Source organism: Ambystoma mexicanum, chromosome 4q, assembly GCF_040938575.1.
Source record: "Ambystoma mexicanum isolate Mex_15411 chromosome 4q, UKY_AmexF1_1, whole genome shotgun sequence".
NCBI classification, from domain to species: Eukaryota; Metazoa; Chordata; class Amphibia; order Caudata; family Ambystomatidae; genus Ambystoma; species Ambystoma mexicanum.
The window spans coordinates 504,698,858-504,713,542 of NC_090928.1; positions in this window are offsets into that span (position 1 = coordinate 504,698,858).

A 14,685-nucleotide genomic window follows, 5' to 3' on the forward strand; every position below is an offset into this window, starting at 1 on the left:
CACCCGCTCTCATGGCCACATTGAAATTCCAATATGAAGGGTAAACGTCATTGCTGTGCACCATTATATAGTGCATATTAAAGGCCATTCAGTATTATGGCCCTCAGTGCATCATGCAGAGCAATTGGACGCATACTCCAATGGAGAGTTTCACTTTTCATGTACAGCATATGGAACTGTTTATTTATTGAAGGTATTGCAAAGTTGCGTTTGCTGGCCACAAAGCCAACAAATTCCCTGGGGAATAGCTCACTTGTATACAATTTGTGAAATGTTCATACATATAGTAATGTATTAACACATTACCCATGTTTAGCTCTTCCTAAAAGAGGTGCAATTCATAAAGAAAAATTACATCTTATTTTCAATTTCAATATTTCACAAAATAAGGAGAACACATCTCGTAAATCACTCACAGATCAAAAATTAATACACAAAAGTGATAGTAAGGTTCCCATTTGTTAAAAACACAGAAATTGTATTGCAATTGTATGAAATGTTATTGTAAAGTGACTGTTTTGTATTAATAATTTGAGTGTGTCATAGGTTTCTTAACGTGATTTTAATGATATTGTGTCTCCTTTGTAATGCGGTGAGGAGCATTGTTTTCATGCATTATTAACAGTGGCTTATTGATATTACATGTATACAACCCCTCTGATGGGCTGTATTCTGAGATCTTTCAGGAAAAGGAATATACTTTGGTAGCAGCATGGTATGTTCAGTTCCCAAGTGCTAACGTTATTATTGCCAGCGATTGTATTGCTCGACTTTCTTTTGAAATCCAGAGTCCTAGTGATTCTGAAGCTGGTGGTGACCCTCTGTTTTATATGACGCCAAGAGAATATAAGGTGGACCATGGATGCGGGACATTGTGTAACTCGCTTGGTTTTGTTTGTTTGAATGAGAAACTATTGCAGGGCCTGCCGATGAACCGCATATGGTCCAACGGCAAATACTCTTTGGTTGTTGATTATGTTTTTTTGGACCAAATCCTTTGCACTGGATCGAGTGCTGTTGTTACGGACCTAGGGATTAGTGACCACTTTCCGATATCATGGACTCAGTCTGTTTGTGCTACGCACACTTTCCGATTGGCTGAAACTTGGTTGCAGATTTTCCCTGTTGGTCGGACGGTAATGTTAAAAGAATGTCCGCCTTTATTCATCCAGGTCCCCATGTTTTGGAATTTTGGCTTGCAACCAAAAACTAGGATCAGGGTGCTTTTATTACTCATCTCGGACAACGCCTTAATTTGAAATTCCGTGTAGGGAACCACCACTACTACAGAGATGGAGTATATGATACAACCATCTCACAGTGGAAAAGATTGTACCGTGAAGAATGTGCAACAATTAAGAAAGATAACAGCATAGATAGGATTGTGAAAAGGTAATTGCTTACTGCCTTAGCCACCAAGTAAAAGAATTGGCATCAATGGTGAAAACACTACAAGTACAATAGTAACTGGAAATTTATGTTCACTCTTTTGAAAACTGTTAGGGGAGTTTTCCTAAAGTTCTACTGGTGGTAAGACTTTAGTAAGCTATCCCAGTGGCTTGTACATCTCCAACTTTTAGTAGCAGGCTTATCTTAAGAGGAAGTTGTGAGCTGCAGGCAAGTACACTGAACCTTAGTTAGACATGCACACCAAAGAAAACCGTACACTTATAAGTTATATATATATATATAACCCAGAATCACTTTAAATACTTTAGACATTTACACTAGAACACTTCAGAATACTTGAGAATACACTTCAAAGGGCACATTCACTTTTGTGTTTGTTCGTGGTTACATTTGTAGCAACGTTATTACGCGCACCTGCAAATTCTAACAGTTGACAGGATAATACATTTACTCTGCAAACACATATAGTAAAGTCAATTAAAGGGAAGACAATGGTGAGTTAGTGAAACATTAGCTTGGTTCAAGGTTCTAGAGAGGGTTTCTTCACCCAGTAAGTCTGTTAAGTCCCAAAAAACGCAACCCTAGCTAACGGCAGTTTGGAGAGGGCTCAAGGTCTTTACAAGCAGCAGAATACAAAGCGTTCTTATGGATTTCTTCCAGTCTCTAGTGTCCTAGAAGCAGCAAGTTGACAACTAACAAGAGGGACCCGTTAAATGACTCGAAGAAGGGACACAAGCAGCGGCATGAGTCGGAGGTAAGAGGGGATGACCCTGGACACCTCTAGGTGCACTAAAATGCTCTGTAGTGACTTCTTGGAATCAGGTAAGCAATACCTTTTCCCTAAAGTACCTTAGGTCAGAAGAAAATGTTCATGCCGGATGCTTCACGATGTTGCAGCTCTGGGCCTGACCTCCGGATTCCTTGGTCTGATGACTGAAAGGAGGACAATGTACACGGTCTCTCAGGATCAGCCTCGAGGGAGAACCTCAGGAACAGCTTTCAGCAACTTCTTGGTTCACTCTGTGGCCTTGGTGCCTTTTCTGCAGCACCAACAAAGGGCACAGCTCGCCCAGTCCATCTTCTTCGCTTCTTGCAGTCCCACACTCTGGTGAGGTGGTCTGGGTAAGTTGGATTGGATCTCTGGATTGTCTTTACAGTTTCAGCAAAGATTTGGATGGATTTGGTCTTTCCACGGTGATGAAATGGGCACCAGGTCTCATGGTATTGGGGTACTGTGGCTATGGAAATGCCTAGGACTGTGGGAGATGGCTCAATTCTAAGTTTGTCTTGGGACAGGTTGTTCCTACCAGCCAAAGGGAAGGAGACGTCCTCTTTGGAGCTCCTCTGTCACAGAGAATACAGGGTCAGGACAGCAGTGGTGCTTCACAGTGCTGCAAAGGGTCTGCGGGTGTCTCTGGTCATCTTCTTCTTTGGTTACATCAGCTTCCAGTGGCTGACTTGCTTTTTACTCCAGAAGCCTCACCTTTTATACAGTTCCAGCACACACTCCTTTGCAATCTCTCACAGCATTCTACAGAAAGGGGTCGTTAGGCTGTCCATTCAGGACAGCCAGACCCCTGTGGGAGCTGGTCCTTTTCAGGTACTCTGGCAGACAAAGGACATGGGGGTAGAAGACTCCTCCCCCACTTCCTGCCTGCCCAGACACTCTGGTGCCTAGGCAAGGACGCCCAAGGGTTCCCACCAAAGGCAAATTACACAAACTGATCTCCCTCTCCCAGAATGGTAGAAGGGCTAACAAAGAACAACCACACTAGAAATGGCAAAAGAAAAGGGAGGACCCAGGTTTGTACTTGGGTGCCCCTATTGTGCATTACCGAGGCTATGAACACAGCCTGCGGTGTAAAACTACACACTAGTTGCTAGAGTGCATTCACAACCACCAGCTGTAATTTAGAGCTTGTCTATGTGGCTAAAAAGTCACAGGAGTAGAGAGAATGGGGATACTAGGCATTCCTTTGGCACTCCACTGAAGGTGGTGTGTGTCAATCTCTCAGACTATAGAGTTTTGGGAGAGATAATAAGTATCTCTCTATCGTTAAGAACTTTAGTTACTCAAGGATATAGAAAAAAGAATCTTAAAGGAGGACCTTAAGGGTCCCCAGCAACACTGCCCATAGGGAGCTGTGTGCAACAGTAATAAACACACAGATGACTTTTAGAGCTATGGAGCTGTCAGTGCAGGTAGAATACAAAGAATACAGTTCCAAAAGACAGAGCCCTCAAGAATGAATGAGTGAAAAAAAGGCTCCACTCATTCAGGATTGAAAGAAAAAGGTCCAGGAGTCCAGCAAAAAGCGCTGGGGGTGTCACTAGTAGTTGGGATGAGGCATAAAAATGATAAATCTCCCTAACACAAACCAATAATAATGAATAATTCTGGGAATATTAGAGACAATATTTATCTAACGTGAATGCCCCAGAAATCAATGTGGTTTCAGAAGAGGTGTGGCTGGAACATTTATCCTCTCTTTATTTGGATAAGAGTTTACTTTTAGTTTGAACACCACAAGACATGATTTTTGTTCAGCCCTCTCTAAGTTGGAATGTTGATGACATCTTAATGCTGATCCACAAATTGAAGGCATCTTGGACCCTGGGTCCCAGCACTATTTCTAATGTGGCTTTTAAGGGAAACCCTGAATTTTGGGCTCATCAATTAGCTCAGTTATTTCAACGAATCATAGAGAGTGGCACCGTTCCGGATAGTTGGAGATAATCCATCCTTGTCCCGGTTCACAAAAAAGGTGACAGGGAGGACCCCTCCAACTACAGACTCCTCGCTATGCTTGATTCCAGTTCTAAGCATTTTGCATCATTGATATTAAAACAATTATCAAACTGGGTGGAAAAGAAATCACCTTGTCAGTAAGTTTCAAACGTGTTTCAGGAAGGGCCACAATACGGTTATCAACCTATGTGACAATCGCTATCTGTTTGATTAAACGTATAGGCAGACTGATGGGAAATTATAGCTATGCTTTATAGATTATTCAAAGGCGTTTGATTCAGAGTCCTGCCCACTACTGTGGCACAAACTCAAACAGTGGGTCCTGGTTCCAACGCTACTCTACCTGATTCGTTCTTAAAATAGCGGTGATGCCAACGTCTCTGTTCGTCTGAGCCAAGATGAGTACTCTCTAAGCAGATTAGTACAGACCAGGGATTTAAGCAGGGGTGCCTTTTGGCACCCTTTCTATTCAACCTATACATATCTGATATGGACAGCTCCCTTGGCTCAGTGCTTAATTTTCCTCCCAGCATTGGAAATGAAGCAGTGCCTTGGCTGCTGAAGGCAGATGATACTGTACTTATTGATAGCACCGCCAGTGGCCTCCAGCAATCTATCACTTCTCTTACCTCCTATTCTTTGTTAAATCATCTAACTATTATCAAAGCTAAGACTAAAGTATTAATAATTGGGAACAAGCACAAGCTGAGAAGCGGTTTTGCGTGGAAAATGGACCATTATCCATTGGAGGTGGTCAGAAACTATGCTTATTTAGGTTTTCCTAGCAATTCTAGCCCAACTAAAGCATTTATTGTGATTATTATATTGTAACAATAATCTGGAAGAGGTGGACGGTAATCAAAAAATGTATTGCACAAAATGGCGGTAACATAGAGCGCTTGCTGTCCATCTACGGCAGCAGTATCATGACAGGCCTTTTTTATGGCCTTGAGATTCTGTCGGAGAGACGTGCAATGGTTGAAATTGGCAGAGGGAAAAATCTCGGGCTCTATTTTAGGAGCGCCCAGTAAAAGTCCTGTTAGAGGCAGCTAGAAGCGGGCTGGGTGTTCTATTGATTTGATTGTGCTGGCTTATGCAGGAGTGAAAGCTCTTTAGTGAACTTGCCGACTCTCCCGCTGAGGATCAAATTTTAATGGGGCTTTTGGGCAGGTGTATTGGGGAGTCTTGCGTGATCGGATTCCTCAAAGGACTGAGGGAATCTGCATTACGCTTTTTGACAATATTGCTTTTTCTAGCAGTAAAATATTGTCTCTTGCCAACGCCTCGCTTGTATTGAAGAAAAAATCGCTGTACTGGGATGAGGTTGTGAATGCATCCAATCTCTAGGGGAAAAAGTGGAATAGTGAATTCAGAATTCAGAGTTTACAGCCGGAATCCCATTCTTGTATCTCACCAAAATCTGTGATGGAAAGTTGAGAAAGTATATAATCCTCCTGTGCTTAACCATTCTACACACTAGGGAATATGCAGGCAGTTGGCTAAAAATGTCCATGTAAGAGAGAAGCTTCCGACTCTGTAATAGCACTGAAGAACCTGCTCACCACATTCTAATAATGGGTCCTGTACTACACACTACCTATGTGAAAGGATATTGGGACCTTTTAACTAATAATGATTTTATTACCTTTAATCAGTTTTGGAGTTCCCTGTATTCAGCCATACCCTTAGCCATTACAGCTGCAGCTTTTATTTACAGCGTGAATTTTTAGTTTACCTACAATGTATTAACAAAGTAACTATGAAATGTGTTTGCTTTGGTCAATATGTGGTTTTTAGTCTATTGGATTTTATATTACTATGTTCACTGAAGGTCTTTTTGACTATTTTTAAAGTTACTGTATAATCATTACGTATGAATTGTATGAATTGTTTTTGTTTCCTTCTTTGTTGTGCTTAAGGTTAGGATTAACCACTGCATATAAATGAAAAAAAAACAATTAAAACAATTCATATTAATATCTGATTTTCGCTGTTATAATTAGTGTGAATTTCTAAACTATGGTGTAAAGGGGGGAAGTCATGAGAAAAAGTGGGGCAGTGATAACAGCAAACTGCTTTGAGTCTCTAGCAGGAATCAAAGAATTAGATTGACTAAAGATTGTCCCTCCAATAACCCTAGTAGAAAATGGGGTAGCGCTAAATCCTGTCCTGGTGGAGCAAGTCATTAGCCACCAGTATTATACAACTATCCTCAGTTGGAATATACCAGGGGCTGCCACCAAATTCAGGGATCCGGTCATAGTGGCCTATATTAAACAGCACAATATTGTCCTTTTACAGGAAACATGGTCACTAGATAATTTGTTGTTGGACGGGTTTGTTTCCATTTCTGCCATGGCAACTAAGAATTAAAGAGGACACTTCTATGAGGGATTGACGATACTCATACCATCATCTATGAGTAGTCGCATCAGGGTAATGGCGACTAATACTAACTGCATACAAAACTTCATTATGGTGCCCGAGCAAGGTGACACATTGTTGAATGTCAACTTTTATAATAGTCCACTACCTCTGAAGTTAACAGGCTCGGGGCTCTGAAAGAATTGGTGTAAGGCAGCATTCTTGAAAGCTTAGATCATCATACGATATTAGTGTTGGGTGGTGATTTTAATGTGAAGCTGGGTAAAGGGATCCCGTAAAATTTACATGATCCATCTGAGAACAATGCCTATGGTATTGTGCAACCACAGATGTCTGATACCGGACATGTTCTAAGGGCTTGCAACTAGCCATGTGGCTGATGGAACGGGATATGCATACTCTAAATGGTCTCATTGACCCCCAAGTACTGGGCAAATTGACCCGGGCAAATACACATGGGTCATCCACAAATCTACAGCAACCGTTTTCCATTGAGACTGACTCTTAAGTGGGAATGTTCGGAGTTAATTCCATCTATATTCCGAAAGCTGGCTCTATGTGAGGTCAAACCACATTGTAAACGTAGTTTGAAATGGGCAAATCGTGATCCTGAACTTTTCCAACAGAAAGTTGTATCATCTATTTTACAGTTGATCCTCTCAATTCTTCATTGAGACACTCTTCCACACCATGTTATAACATGATTTCAAGACTTGATGGGCACTGTGACCAACTCACTCCAGCAAGATTTTAAATGCAGGCAAAGTGGGGCGACAAACTGGTTTGATGAGACCTGTAGGAATGCCAAAAATAATCTATTGAGGGTCCTGAAGAAGCCAGGAAGTTCTAGGGTGGAAGTCATCAAAGCTAGAGTTGAGTATAAACGGGCTGTGAGGTACAGAAAAGACGTTTTGGAATATTCAGCATGGATAGATCTATGGACTGCTGTTTCTTCCAGGGATTCAAAGAGGTTTTGGGAGTTTGTAGCTGGAGGCCCCAAATACAAAAGAGTAAAGACACACATGGAAAATGACGTGGAAGCCAAATCATGGGTTGATCACTATTCATCTTTGTATGGGGGCCCCACAACTGTAACTGATAATGGGCCTCATTACGAGTCTGGTGGTAACCCTTAAATGCGGTGGTAGCGCTATTACTGCCGCATTTAAGGGTCCACCAGATCATGGCTTTGGCGGATTTCCCCCCAGCTCTGAGCTGGGGGGAAATCGGTGGCAAAATTGCAGATTTTCGGTGTGATTACCGCTGGTGGAAAATCCACCAGCGGTAATAGCGTGAATTTTCCCCATTGGGCCCAATGGGGAATGAGGAATTCCTGAATGGGCCCAATGGGGAATGGACAATAACCCTTACGCCAAACCCGTGATCCGGCGCTAATAGCGCCGGGGGTTTGGCGGTAGGGCTATTAGCACCGGCGCTAATAGCGCCGGCGTTACCACCCAACTTGTGATGAGGCCCAATGTGTGTTGAGAACAAGGTTTATTATTGTAGCTGATGATAAGTGAGGTGGAGGTGGCAGTTAACTAACAAGCACAAGATCGTGCACCAAGACCAGATGCAGTCCCTGCAGATCTCTATAACGGGGAGGTAGACTTGTGGGTTGCCCTGTTGAAAATGTGTTTCAATTCCTTTCTCGAAACATGCTATTATTTACCCAATTTCCAAGAAAGGAGATTGTGGTAGCTATTTGGCCTACAGATCGATATCAATTTTGGACACCTCCTTTAAAATATTTTGCCGCATCAATTTTTGGGCGCATCATGCTAGAACACATTGAATAATGGATTTTGATCCAGCAGGTTCTCTCAGATGTCCAATATGGTTTTAGGCCAGGCTTGGGGACTCGAGACCAAACACTCAATCTGTATTTGGTGGGTGCGTACTCTGTTTTTGTGAAGGGCGATCAACTCTATTTGGAATTAATGGACCTAAGTACCGCATTTGACAAAAGTGAACAGAGCCAACTTGTGGCAGGTGCTTGGGTCCATGGGTTGCCCAACAGAGTTACTGCGACTTTTGCAAATTATCCATGAGGGTACTAAGGCATGTATCCACTTTGGTGAACAGGGACAATGCACTAGATTCTTTGAGGTTGTAACTGAAGTCCGGCAGGGCTGCATCCTGGCCCCAATTGTATTCACTCTGTATATTAACAACCTCTATAAAGCACCTGTCGATTCAAATGCAGACTAACCCAGGGTATGCAATAAGGAATTCCCAATTTTAGCATAGGCCGACGATACGGTCATCATTTCAATGATGGAATTAGACCTAAATATAAAGACAAGTAAATCGTTATGGCATGTACTATTGGGAGTGCAAAACAATTGAAGATGTTCAGCATGCTTAGTAATGGTTCTGTAATCCCTCGAGTGAACATTTTTGATTTTTTGGGCAAATGCTTTTCTGAAAACTGAAGGGGAATGGAACATACACACAAACAAACTATAAAAATTAGTCAGGCACTGGGGCCCATATCACGTTTCATGAAAATGTGTCAAGGGCAACCACTGAAAATGGTTATGGTTGTCGATTCTACACAGACGAAGGCAGTAACCAACTATAGGGTGTCATTGTGGGGGTTTGAAAATGCATCGTCAATTGACATCATTGAGAATTATTTTTTTAAGAAACTGTTGGGATTACCATGCTCTGCACCAAATTACACAGTGTATGCTTATCTTGGTGCAGCTCACACTGGGTTTGATTAGTGTGAAGCTCCACTAATGCAATGGCTTGGCATATGGTCAAATCCCAGAGCCTCAGTTACCCATCAAATTATTAGAGCCTCGATGCTCCATTTTATTTTGGTGCAGGATATCGTGTTTGAGATTACCCATGTCTGCTTAAAACAGGTGAATGCCCCTTACCTTCAGTGCCCAGTGATCCTCTTGACAACGAAGGAGAGCAAAATGTATCAAATGAACTTTCGATATTTAACTAAAACTAAACAAAAATCAACAGAAGACACTCCAGTATGACAAAGCTGGATGCCCTGCAACCCTATCTGACACACAGCGGCAACCTAGTAGATTGTTGGACTTTAACAAGAGCAAGTTTTAATCTCCTGTTGTTGTGAGCAAATACTAAGAATTGGCACGGTTATGTCCAAAACTCGGGTTGTCCATTCTGTAGCGTTGCAATCGAAGAACTTTTACATTTTGTTCTATTTTGCCTTGATATAAGGAAATCAGAAATCAGACAGTTATGACAGTACTAAGACAAGTAAAATGTACCCAATGTCGCGCGGCACTGACATTTCTATTGCAGGCTGAACCGTGTGCTGTTGCCTTGTCTTTCTTTGTATATTTGAGGAGGGCTTGGAATCTAAGAAAACGCACTGTGGATGTTTTAACATAGACTTGCCATATTAGGGGCCACTTAGTTCTTAGGGAACTGCAATGTCTTAAATTGATACATTTTTATGTTTATACGATATGCTCCTTAATGATTGTATTGTATTAATTGTGTTTTACTGTTTTTATACTCCATTTTTGTCATACAGTGACTTATGTGTTTTTCGTCTATGTTGTGCTTTGGTCTATGGGTTTTATCTGAATGAACTGTGAAAAGATCACTAAAACCAGCCTTGGCTATTGAATATCTAGTTCAGGGTCACATTCATTTCATATCACCTCTGACATTATTTTTACATTTGACACTAGACGAAAAATCAAATGGCCAAAGGAGAAGAAAGAAAAAAAAAGAGAAAAGAAAAAAAAATGTTCTCTTTATTCAAATCCTATTCCAACACTTAACAAAGTCATTTTATATGTTCACTTATTTTAACATCCTATCTTAACATCCTCTATATGTTAATTCAGGACATACGACCCCTTAGTGCCAAAAAGAACAATGCCTATAGATTATGGCAGCTGCTTGCGTCAGATAAAGACACTTATAAACTGGTGGCATCCCAGTATAAAAAAGCTATTGTACAGGCGAAAAAGGAGTACTTTTACAAATGCTTTTGTAATGCTAGCTTCAATACTAAAGAGTTGTTTAAATGTTGAAAGAATACGAAAAAACAAATATTGTACCAGAAAACCGGTGTGTAAGGATCAGGAATGGTGTATGGGATACAACAGGCTCTATTTGACAAAGCTACAAGGCTAAAATGGCTAATGATGCCAGGAAGTCTTGTGTACCAGCACCTGGGAATGGTTGCTCCACTCCCATGTTAACAACACCGCTGTTTGAGTTTAGGAAAAACACGGAATCTAACGTATGGACATATTGCAGAATTTTAAACCTATCAGTTGCCAAGGTGATCCCTGTCCATCTATGGTCATAGAAAAGTGTGCATCAAGTCTTGTTTGGGCACTTTTGGACTTCATTAATGCTTCTTTATAAGCTGTGGTTGCCCCGATCGCGACTAAACAAGCCTGGATCAACCCTTTGCTTAAAAAACCTTCCTTGGATAATAATATGACAACAAATTATAGACCCATCACAAATGTGCTGTTTATTTAATACTTTTAGACAGATTGGCCTAACTACAAATCCAGGCTCACCTAGAGGAGAACAACCCTCTTGGGCCTAAGGGGTCAGGCTTTGGAGCCTATCAAAGTACAGAATTGGCCCTCTTGGATCTGATATCCAGTCTGTCGCTTAATATGGACCAGGGACCTGTTTCTATGATTTTATTACTAGATCCTTTGAGCAGCTTTTGATTTGGTGGATTTTAACATTTTATTCAAGAGAATACAGTCTGGGACATTTTTAACAAGATCTGCTGCCAATTGGATCTTAACATTTTTGTCAGCCAGAACAGGAAGAACTTTTAACGGTGAATTTGCAGCGAGTACAGCTGAGCTCCTGTATGGTTTCCACAGGGATTGTTCATCTCTCCCACACTTGTTAGTGTGTTTATGAAACCGCTGTTTCTGATGTTTGATGAGGAAGATGCCATTTACATACATTATGCTGGTGATACACAGAGACTGTTAAAATTGTCTGTCAAATATCCAATGCAGCTTTGATCAGTACTGTCTTCGATCTCATTCAGCGAGTTACTTCTCGTCGGTACACAACAAAGACTGGGCAAACTCTTTGCATTTTATAAGAGTTTTTACATCGCTGGATGTCCAATTGAGGTGCTCCCAAAGGTTAAAACCTTGGGAGTCTATATTGACTCTACATTGTGCATGAAAGATCAAATAAATTTCATGACTTCTTTCTCAGCGTATTATCTGAGGTTGTTGGACTGGATTCGGGCTTACATATTAGAACGTTACTTTGCCATCTTGGTATTAGCCTATTTGACCGAAACAAAATGACCTAACGACCAATTTGGTAAAATCTGACATAGGTGATTTGGCCTTTGGGCCATTTCACCGCGTGTTTTGCTAAATAGCAACGCTGGAGAGTGGGGTTTGCGGGGGTGTCCCCCTCTATCCTGGGTTGGTATTTAGCAATTTTCGGAGTGCGGGCTGTCCCCCACTTTCTGAAAATTGGAGGGAGGTGACAAAAAAAACGCATATGCGTTTAAATTCCTTCTCGCATGCAATTGTATTTCAGTCAAATTGCCACAAACGAATTGCATACAGTCAAATCTACCTAAACCGCCATCTTGGCTTCTGCAATTGTGGGAGAAAGATTGGATTATTGTGGTGACCTACTTGTAGGGTCCTCCCAGAAAAATCTAAAAAAGTTGTGAATAGCACAGAACAATGCAGTGAGGACAGTGGCTTGCACTGTGGCAATGCACTTTGGCAATGCACTGAGATCACGCCACCACAGCCAATAGGGTCCTGCAGTTGCTGCCTGTGAGGGAGAGGCAACATGTTAGGCTACTCACAGGGATCAAAATTAAAATTGGATACCGAGGAGCTAAAAGCATCTCCTGTGTATCTGCCATTAACCACTGAGCAGAAATTACCCCAGGGGAAGCTGTACTGGGGAGAAGAGTGTGTTCTCATCCACAAACCACAACAGATCTTGATTGATTATGAAAGCATTCAGATATTTTTAATCTAGGGGACTCCAACCCCAAATACAACAGTGTCAGCTGTAGTCTTCTTATGGCAAATCTAGGCTTCTTACCTTGCAAATAAAATGTAGATATAAAATCTTTAATACTTTTAAAGAATGTGGCTGGCCACTCGATTGGTAAAATGGACAGAGGGTAAAGCATCATCGGGGATAGACTTATCTTGATAGTTTCAACCCGACACCACCAAATAAATAGTAGTGGGGATATATGATCTCACTAAAGGTGCGGCTCTGTGCACTTCCAGAATGATACTGTGCAAAAAGAGTATGTAACTTGGGGGAAAGTAGTTCTGCTAACAGGCGAAAGGTCCATAGGAAAATAAAAGAGGAAACCGGTTGAAAACACTTGGTTAAACAGTCTTACGAGTTTACGCAACAAGAGTTTTTAAACAAGTACTTTCCGAAGTAGGGAAGAATTCATTGAATGGGTCCTTGTAGCATCTTCTTCCTGATGTATATATTCAAATTATAAACCAGAAGGCCGACGTGATTTTGAAAAATAACAAATTAAATGTTGTCGTTTTTTAGAATCGAATTTCAATGGGAGAACAAAAAAAATGTTGAGAGCTTTGTTGGTATTGCCTTTTGTACTCAGTTTTGGTACTGCGTCCTTTCATCGACACCTGGGTGTTTTGCCGCAGCATTTTTGCCCAAAGAAAAGTTTGGAAATTTGTATGGGGGTGGGGAAGGGCATATAGAGGGTTCCGGGGAGTCGGGAATAAAACAAATATTGTAAAATGACAGAGGGTTTCGGGGTGGGGGGACCCCCAAAAATAATTTTAAAATAAATTCTAAATGTTTTTTTTGGCAAAAATTCTGCAGCAAAACACCCGTCGTAAAAACAGGTGTCAATGAAATGACATAGAACCTCAATGTTTACTTCCATTTGGACTTTTCATTTCTCTGGTTCAGGAGAACAGATGTATTTCTTTTCCATGACTTTTATATCTTTAAGCGCCTTAGTTGAACTTTGTTTCTCGAACCTATTTTTCCATGCAAAAAAAATAATAATATGCACACGAAGGACAGATTTATAAGCCTCCCAAATTATCACTTATGAGGTAGCCCCTCCCTTAATAATTGTAAAGAATGAATGTATGAAGTGCAAACGTGATTGTTCAAATTCTTGGGATTGGAGAAGATCTTTGTTTTAGCATCATCTGTTATTTCTTGTGGACATACCCACCCAACCCATAGATAAGATCACCAGTGCATGTTCAGAATTACCAGTGGAGAGATAACTGTATTGTGAACATGGACAATCAGGCTTTTACATATAGTCAATTCAAGAACGCACTGGGGAATAAAAGGTATATTCTAGTTCAAACGGGTTACATATGCTCCAGGCATCTACGAGGCTACTGTAAAGAGTAAAGCTCTGAAAAGCCCTATGCATTGTGGATGGGATTAACTTGCAAGACGGTTTATATCCATTACCAGATCCCCCTATATTGATGCTTTGGGCTTCCAAGGGGTTGACCCATTTGACATAGATCTTTCCAGAATTTGAGATCAATCTGGTTAGGACCATAAACGTTTTGAATTGAAACTGTGAAATTTGAAAATGTGAATTTGTAATGAGAGACTTTAAAGGAAGAATATTGCTACCCAACTTTGTGACTTTTCATGGATCCAGGGTCCTACTTATTGGCCTGTCTGGATGCCTCCTTTCCATGGAGATGTGTGTCTTGAATAAGGCTGCCATGCAATTTTTAATTTCTTCAAATGCGATAGGATCTGTGGCTTCTCAGTGGGGGATATTAGGCCTCTCCCATGCCATGTATTGAAATTATTAAGCATTAAAGGTATAGCAAGAAGTGACCAGTTAACTATAATCCAAGGGTAGACGCTTCAAGACACGCACATGTCCCTTCATCCAAGAAGGTATCATTCTCATAGCCTGTTTAGAGACTTGGGTAGACAAAGAAATTCATAGTATTACAGAATTGTGTGACCTCAAAAAAGGTGAACCAGAGAATATAGGAAAGAAACAATAGTATAGGATCATGGGTATCAGCAAAACACAATGCATTTAAGACTCCTCTGAGCCTCAGGAGGGATTAGGAGGAAGAAGGACAACAGAGTGACATATGCTGTCCACTGGTCCACTCAGTACTCTAGATAATAAA